The sequence below is a fragment of the Chionomys nivalis genome, chromosome 13 (assembly GCF_950005125.1).
Source record: "Chionomys nivalis chromosome 13, mChiNiv1.1, whole genome shotgun sequence".
Taxonomy (NCBI): Eukaryota; Metazoa; Chordata; class Mammalia; order Rodentia; family Cricetidae; genus Chionomys; species Chionomys nivalis.
Window position 1 is genome coordinate 13559143 of NC_080098.1, and position 8276 is coordinate 13567418.

Genomic DNA, 8276 nt, shown 5'->3' on the forward strand with positions numbered 1-8276 from the left:
TAGCATGGAGAGGGAAAGAAATAAATCTAGAATATTTCTCATTTTTTAGATACCTTAAACACTTCCTTAGACCCTCAGAACTTACAGAAACTTTAAACCTTTCCTTTTTATCCAGCCATTTACCATGAGAACAAGTGGTTGACTTCGAGAACAGTCACTGCAAAGCAAGTTCCTTTACAGAAAGGAACAGTAGTGAGTTTATCTCTTTTAGCGTGGAGCTTGTCGGCTTAGTCTGCCAGACTGACTTATTGTTGGGGATCAGAACATTAAAGCCACCCCACCCCTCCAAGCAGGTCTCTTTGGTATTTTAAATACTTTAGATGAAGAAAAAGATTCTGAAGCAAGACTCTTCTGAATCTTCTTTCCCTGCTTCCTGTCTTTCCAAGGTACGACACAGAAACTAGAACCCTTCTTCCCCAAAGCGTCATAAAGCCTAGAAATATTTCTCTCGGCACCCCTTGTCTTTTGGGGGTGTGGGTGAATGCAGATTTTCATTATGAAGCCCAAGCTAGGCTTGAATTCCAGACTGTCTTGACTAGCATTCGCTAGGAGCACAGGTGTATACAACCTTGCCAGGCTTCCCTTGACTTCCTGCAGAAGAACTCACTGTACAGGAAGTCCGAGACACACCTTGTCTGACCCTTGAGGGTTCCCACTCTGTCTCCAGGAGGAAGGAACCCTACAGAGAAAGGCCAATAGAAAACTGAGTGAATGACTCTGCTTGAGTGTCCTTTTTCACATCACATCTAGTCCATTCACCCCTGTTTCTCAGTGGCTGATCCTCCTTCGCTGAAATAAGCATCGCAATGAACATGATTTCCTGAAGCATCAAATCTTCACTGGAAAGCTCCCTGTGTATGTGGAAGTTCAAGCACAAAAACCGAGCTGTGCTTTTCTCTTGTTGATCCATCTTTTGTTACAGGAGTGTTGGGTGTGACCCCTGTAGTGATGGCAATGCCTTTGTGGCCAAGGCTTCAGTATTATGATGCTAAGATGTGCCTATTGCTATGGATTTTCAGATCCTACTTCTTTTGAAAACTGGAATCTACTAGGTATGGTAGCCCAGTATGTAATCCCAGTACTCCAGAAGTGGGGCAGAAAGATTTCAAGTTTGAAGCCATCCAAGGCTGAAGAACAAAACTTTGTCTTACAGAAAGAAACCAATTCCCCCAAATCTCGGGATACTTAGATTTCTGCCTTTCTGTCCTTGTATAATAAAAGTAATAATAATTGTAAAGGATTTGTTGTGGTGATATTTTGTTTGTGCTATAACAAATAAAGCTTGCGTGAAGATCAGAGTATGGAGTGAGCCACTAATTAGCCACAGAAGCCAGGCAGTGGTGGCGGCACATACCTTTAATCCCAGCACTTAGAAGGTAGAGGCAGAGAGATCTCTGCAAGTTCAAGGACACCTTGGGCTATACTAGATTGACCCAGTTTCAAAGAGGAACAGAGCCAGGCAGTGGTGGCTTACACCTTTAATTCCAGTACTTGGGAGTCACACACCTTTAATCCTAACACTAGGGAGTAGAGACAGGAAGGGATGTGGCTAGGCAGAGAGAGGAGTATAAGGTGTAAGGAGACAGGAGCGCAAGGCATTCAGTTTGAGGACTTAGAGACAGGATACCCCATTCGGTCTGAGGATTTTGTAGAGGTAAGAACTAGCGGCTGGCTGCTCTGTTTCTTTGATCTTTCAGTTTTCGCTCCCTACTATCTGACTCTAAGTTTTTATTATTAAGACCAATTAGAATTTGCGCATCATCATCTGTGTATCTTTTTATTGATTATGCCAATAAAAATTTCATGTCATCATTAGGTGGTGGGGGTGTACACCTCAAAATTCCAGCACTTGGGAGGCAGGCAGATGGATCTCTGTGAGTTCAAGGCCAGACTGATTTAAAAATCAAGTTCCAGAACAGAGCTGTTACACAAAGAAATCCTGTGTTGAAAAAACAAAACAAGATGTCATGTCATATTTTAATGTTTGATTTGAATTTGAGTAGAGAGGTATTTTGCCTGGTGTCGCGGGCCTTTGATCCTAGCTCTGGAAAAAGGAGGCAGGAGAATATCAAGTTCAAGTTTAGCCTGACACTTAGTCAGACCTAGTCTCAAAGTAAGTTAAAAATCTGGGGGTAGGGCTGGAGAGACGGCTCAGTGGTTAAGAGCACTGGCTGCTCTTCCAGAGTTCCGGAGTTCAATTCCCAGCAACCACATGGTGGCTCACAACCACCTGTAACGAGATCTGGCGTGGGCATACATGGAGGCAGAATGTTGTATACATAATAAATAAATATTTAAAGAAAAAATCTGGGGGTATTTGTTGGTGGCAGAGTACTTTCCCTGGTGCTCTCTATTTAAGTGGAAACCCTACTGGCATTCATATATACATCAAAAGTCTGGGATGCTTGGGATCTCCAGCCCAGAGCTCCATTCCAGACTCCACTGGCAGCATTTAAGAGTGGCATCTTTTTAAACTCCGCCCCTGAGAAAGCCCACCAAAAGTCAGACCCTCCTTGGGGCTGTTCAAGACCACAACTATAGGCTACTTAAGACCTAGTAGCTATATTTGCCATGTGATATCTCTCTTGTCCTCCTGAGGGTCACCCAGGAGTACTTTGTTCTATTCATTAAACCTGGATTTATTAATTTGATTGACTTATTACATCAGCAGTGGCGGAATAACCGGGGATTCAAAACCTATCGCCCTCTTTCACACACAAAGGAGCAGAGTAGATAGCAGTGAAGAAAGAGCAGCTGAAAGACCCCGGGTGTGGGGAGACTCTCAAGTCTTGGGATAACACACCCCACCCCCAGTAACTCATGAGAGACCGTCCTTGCTGCAATCACACGAGGTTTATTGACAGGTACCAGTGCACTGGGGCCAAAACTCATAACCCACGCAGGGGTGGAGTTCGACCCCTAGTAGCTGGGAGAAGGGGTATTTAAGGGAAGAAACCACAACCCAGTAATTCAAGTCATTGAAAATTCGAAAATACTAGTGATAATCACAAGGGGGTAACTCCCTGTTTCTCAAGATTATTCTCAAGATTACAACCTAACTTTATCTTCAGCTAGTTCCTGAAACAGAGTCACTGAACTGGTTAATCCTAGATTTTTGGCTCTTGTCTTCCTGCTAGAGGGGTCTGGATTTATCCGGGTCTTTCACAGCAATGAAGTCTTGGAAAGCTCTTCCTGGTTCTGTTACGTTGGCATTGTGGTGAGGTGGAGAGCTCTGAATGGGTGCTGTGATAAGGAACTTGAGTAGTCACAAAAGCACATGGCACAGAGAGAAGCGGCTGGAGGGCTGACTTAACGAGGCATGCTTCTGGGCTCCCCCCCCCCCCGCAAGTAAGCAAACAAAAAGAGAGAAAAAAATTATAGCTGGAGTATCAGAATTTAGGTGTTGTGCAGGTCACATCACTTCACCGGTGTTTGAGCATCTCAAAGAACTTTGTCTCATCTATTAGGACGTTCTCTCCAACTTCGGGGTCTTGCAGAGAGCAGAAAGTACCCTCAAATACGGCGGGCAAGAACTGTTCATAGGAGGCTGGATACACACTACTCAGGTTACACTCACTGAAAGTGATATTAGGCTCCAAAGTCTTGCCCAGAGATCCTGGGCTCCAACTCCATATCAGGCTGGTCTCAAACAGTAACCTGCTGCCTAGTAAGGGTGAGCAGGAGTGAAGACAAGACAAGGTCAGTCTCCCACTGGATCTTCTTGTCACGTGTTTTAGGAAGAGCAGGGAATTGACCTTAGGAATCTGGGTTTTATTTTGTCGTCTTGCTTGCATTGAGAAGTACCTTCAGGTCAGTAAAGCCCATTTCTGTGTCTATCTATGAAGGTGTCTCCAAAAAAGATTGACTAAGGAGAGGGGACACTGGGTTATGGGGCCCATCATATAGGCTGAGGGCCCCAAAAAGAGCAAAAGAGGAAGCCAGCCAGCATAAGCACCCCTGCTCTCTGCTTCCTTGCTATGGGTCTGATGAACAGTTTTCTGCTACTGTGCCCTTCTGCTGATACACTTCATCACAGACCCAGAAACACGGAGCTGGCCAAGCTGACGTAGAGACATCAGAGGCTCTGAGCCGGCATACATAGTTCTTCTCTTTGTTTATATTGGGTATCACGTCATACACAGAAATCATAGACCTGGACGGGAACTAATTGAAGCTATTCGAATGGTTTTTCCCTTTGATTCTGTGTATTTGAGCTAATTTCCTGACCTTGAACTTCAAAGCCTACCTCCGCTATAGCATCAATAAAATGGAGATTATATAGTAGTTTTTGTGAGAATTATATAAGACCCCGATACCTATAGACTTTTGACAAATGTGCCTATTAATAGGCTTTCTGTCCCCCTCCCCCATAATAGGTTTCTCTGAGGACACTGTAAGCTAGATGAAGTCAAAAAAGTGTAACAACAGGTTTATTGAGAGCAACTCCTGGGTGGATTCTCCAGCGTCAGATATTAGGGCCAGAGAAGTTGCACCCCTGAAATAAAGTGGAGAGATTTTATAGGTTGTAGGTGAGGGTTGATGATGCGTGTGTCACAAGCTGGATTTGTGTTCAAGTATGGTCAAAACCTAAGAGCTTTGATGGGGACCGGGACAGTCGACAACTCAGGTGGGGGGTGGTGGAAGCTGTAATGATCACCGAGAATTTGGAACTAGGCTTTTTGGTGCCTTTCCTTTGTTCGGAGACTGAGTGACAGGGTTTGGAGTGGTTGGGGGGGATGGGACTTTCAGGATTGTGCAGAGAGGAGTGGAAGGCCAGAGGGTGCGACCGAGTGCTGTGAAGTGCTGCTCTGAGTTATGACAGAACGGCCGCACTGACAACCTCACAGCAGCCGTGGGGAAGTCCACGAGAACAAGCCAGGCGATGACTCCAGTGTGGGTAGAGGAGGGATTGCAAGGCCCCACTCCAAGCTGAGGAGACACACTGCAGGTGATGACGGCTGGGGCAGGAGAGTCATTTTTCTTTGGGGGTGTGGCCACTGCTAGGTTGTCCGTGCTCTGGAGGATGGCCCTAGACCCTGTGCAAACGAGCAGTACTACAGAGTCAATTGGAGGCAATGAATACATTAAGGAGAGAGAAAAGAAGAAGATGTGAAGTTGGTAGGGAGATGTGTGGGGGAAAGTGGGAAGGAAGTTGAAAAAGGGAAGTAGGAGGGAGGAACAATTACAGCACAGGTATAACATCTTAAATAATAAAATGTTTTAAAAGCCTAGGAGGAGAACTTTTTTTTTCTCTTGAATTTCTTGAGGTATTTAAATTTATCTATGTATCACATGCATTAATTATTTATTGAAGGAAAGAAGGAATGAAAGGGGGAAAGAAAGAAATTAAGGATTAATTGTTTTCTTTTTTTCATAAAAATTGTATTAGCGGGCCGGTGAGAGGGCTTAGCGAGTAAAGGCACTTGCTGAGCCAATGTGATTTGAATTCAATTCCAGGGACCCACATAAAGGTGGCAGGAATCGATCCCACAAAGTCGTTCTCTGACCTCCACAAACAGTCTGTGGGCATATACATACACACAGCTAATATATTACAAATAAAAAACAATTACATAGGAAAAACTGCCAGTATTAAAAGTGAGTGATCAATTTCATGGTCATATGTTCTAAGTTCGCATCAGCTAAGAAAGAAAATACCACTCGCTACTGCCGTGTCATCTTCAGGGTAGTTATTTCTGCTCGTTTCATAGCAAAGTGTTAAAAATATGAAAATGTTTGTGCGGCAGAGGCAAAACTTGCCAATCTGAAAGCATTGTGTTAAACAGACTGTTGGTTGCACGTTGTCAAACCGATTTTTGTTTGCTGTGAAACAGAATTTAATCTCTGACCTCAAGTTTTATTGTGTAATGAGCTCACCAAATACACTGAACTGCAGATTTTCATGGTACTATGTATGATTTGTGTACTGGCTTGAACTCTGGAAGTCATTGCAGCTGTCATTTGGTGAAGAATAGGAAAAAAGGGGGCTTTGGGGAGCTTAGGTTTCTAGCTGATGGAAGGGGAAAAAACCTCAAATGCTAGATTATTTAGAGACTGTCTAAATTGAAGTGGCTATCTTTGACATATTTGTAAGTTTCAGTATTCCTAGAGATTTGTCTTTGGGGACCCAAAATATGCATCAGTAACTGGAATGGTCTGCCAGAAAGATTACTGAATTGGGAGCCTGAACATCAACAAATGTTCCTAATAGATACTTAATGTGTGTCTTGAGTTATGCTAGATATCAATGTCCCAAACAGTCAGCACTGGAGGGGATGGTGGAGGGACCAACCCAGTCCTCAAGTAATCGACAGCCTGACTGGGGAGCCAAGGGCAATAATTGGGAAAGGATAAAAGACTGTATGATTAAGGGCTAAGCCATGTGTTAGGGTTGTAAGTGTAACAGGAAATCAGAGGTAAAAGTCACAACAGACTTTTGTAGATTAGGGGAGTGCTCAGCTAGAGCTCAAAGACTTAGATGCAGAGAATCTACATGCTATCTTAGTTCTCTTGGGCTTCGCTTAAAAAGAAAAAGAAAGGTCTTTGTCTGCCATCAATTTACATAAAATCCCTTTTCTTAACTCGTATTTAACCAGTGAATGGGTCTGATTTTTTTTTTTTAAATCCAAGCTTGCTTTGTTGGTAATACCCTAGCCAGGAGTTCTCACTTCATGCGTAGATTTTGATTTAAGATCACACAGCAAGTACAAAGTCCTGTGCTTTTTGTCTGACGCTGTATGGTGATAGCCACAGTCAGAAATGTTAACATGATCTCTACTGGTCACTTACAGACCACTGTAAATCATGATTGAGGGCTGGAGAGGTAGCTCAGTAGTTAAGGATGCTAGCAGTTATTTTTCTCCCCAAAGAACCCAGATTCAGTTCCCAGCGTAGTGGCTCATGACAACCTGAAACTCCAGTTCCTGGGTTTCCACTGAGGATTCAAGGCAAGCACCAGGTACACAGACATACACACAAACAAAACACTCGTAAACAAAAGATAAACAAAAAAATTTAAAGGTAATTATTATTTATACCGATATTTATTGTGGAAGTTTTTGCTTGTTTGTTTGTTTTTCGAGACAGGATTTTTCTGTATAGCCCTGGCTGTCCTAAAACTCACTCTGTAGATCAGGCTGGCTCAAACTCAGAGATCCACCTGTCTCTGCCTCCTGACTTCCTGAGTTCTCTGATTAAAGGCATTCGTCACCATGCCCAGATGTGGATTTTTTAAAAAAGTTTAAGTCCCATTTTATTTTTCAAGGTGTTTTTTTCTGTCTTTATGAAGCCGCCACTGCATGGGCTTTGGTGGAGGTCATGGCGCAGCACCAGCAGGTCTAAACCGTGGTGGGGGTGTCCGGTCCTTCTGAGCTTCCCGAGATCGATTCCTGACTACCTTGCTATGAACAGCACAGCTCACACAGCAATGCAGCTTGACATAGAGTTTGGGGAGCACATAAGTGCTAAAAACACTTGCTTCGGATATGTCCCTGATGGCAGCGGCCTCTACAATGTTCCGAATGACGAACTTCAATGGCCTTGTCCTTGGGCACACACGGGGCACAATTAGTGCAGCGAATTGACCACACATGGCCGCGGCCCTTTCTGGCATGACTGTTGTGTTTCTCCTTTTTTTGGTCATCTTGGAGCCAAGTCCCGAAAGCATGGATGTTGTTTTTGTTTTTTGTTTTTTTGTTTTTGTCTTTGTTTTTTTTTAGGATTTTCGAGACAGGGCTTCTCTGTAGCTTTTTGGTTACTGTCCTGGAACTAGCTCTTGTAGACCAGGCTGGCCTCGAACTCACAGAGATCCGCCTGCCTCTGCCTCCCGAGTGCTGGGATTAAAGGCGTGCGCCACCACCGCCCGGCTATGGATGTTGTTTTTTAACATAGTATTTTAATTACATCCTTGAGAATTCTATACAATGTATTCTCATCACATTGGTTTCCTGCTTCTCCCCCTAACTACTCCTTCCAGACCGACCTCTTGCATCTCGCCTCCCCTCACAACTTTGGTCCTTCCTTCCTTCCTTCCTTCCTTCCTTCCTTCCTTCCTTCCTTCCTTCCTTCCTTCCTTCCTTCCTTCCTTCCTTCCTTCCTTTCTTTCTTTTTATAACCTACCAAGTCCAATTTTGGGTGCTTACATTCTTAGGACTCAGGAGAGTGGGGGTCATCCATTGGAATGTGATTGACCTATCAAGGGTCACACCCCTTTAAAAAATTTTCCTACTCTCCTTCCCTACCAAACTGTTGGCTGTCTACAGTGACCCTGGGAGGGG

General features: G+C 44.0%; 1 pseudogene; it reads right to left on the reverse strand.

The window, feature by feature from the left end:
• Positions 1–7990, reverse strand: part of LOC130886106 (40S ribosomal protein S26-like) — a 33941-nt pseudogene extending 25951 nt beyond the window's left edge.
• Positions 7991–8276: the final 286 nt, after the last annotated feature.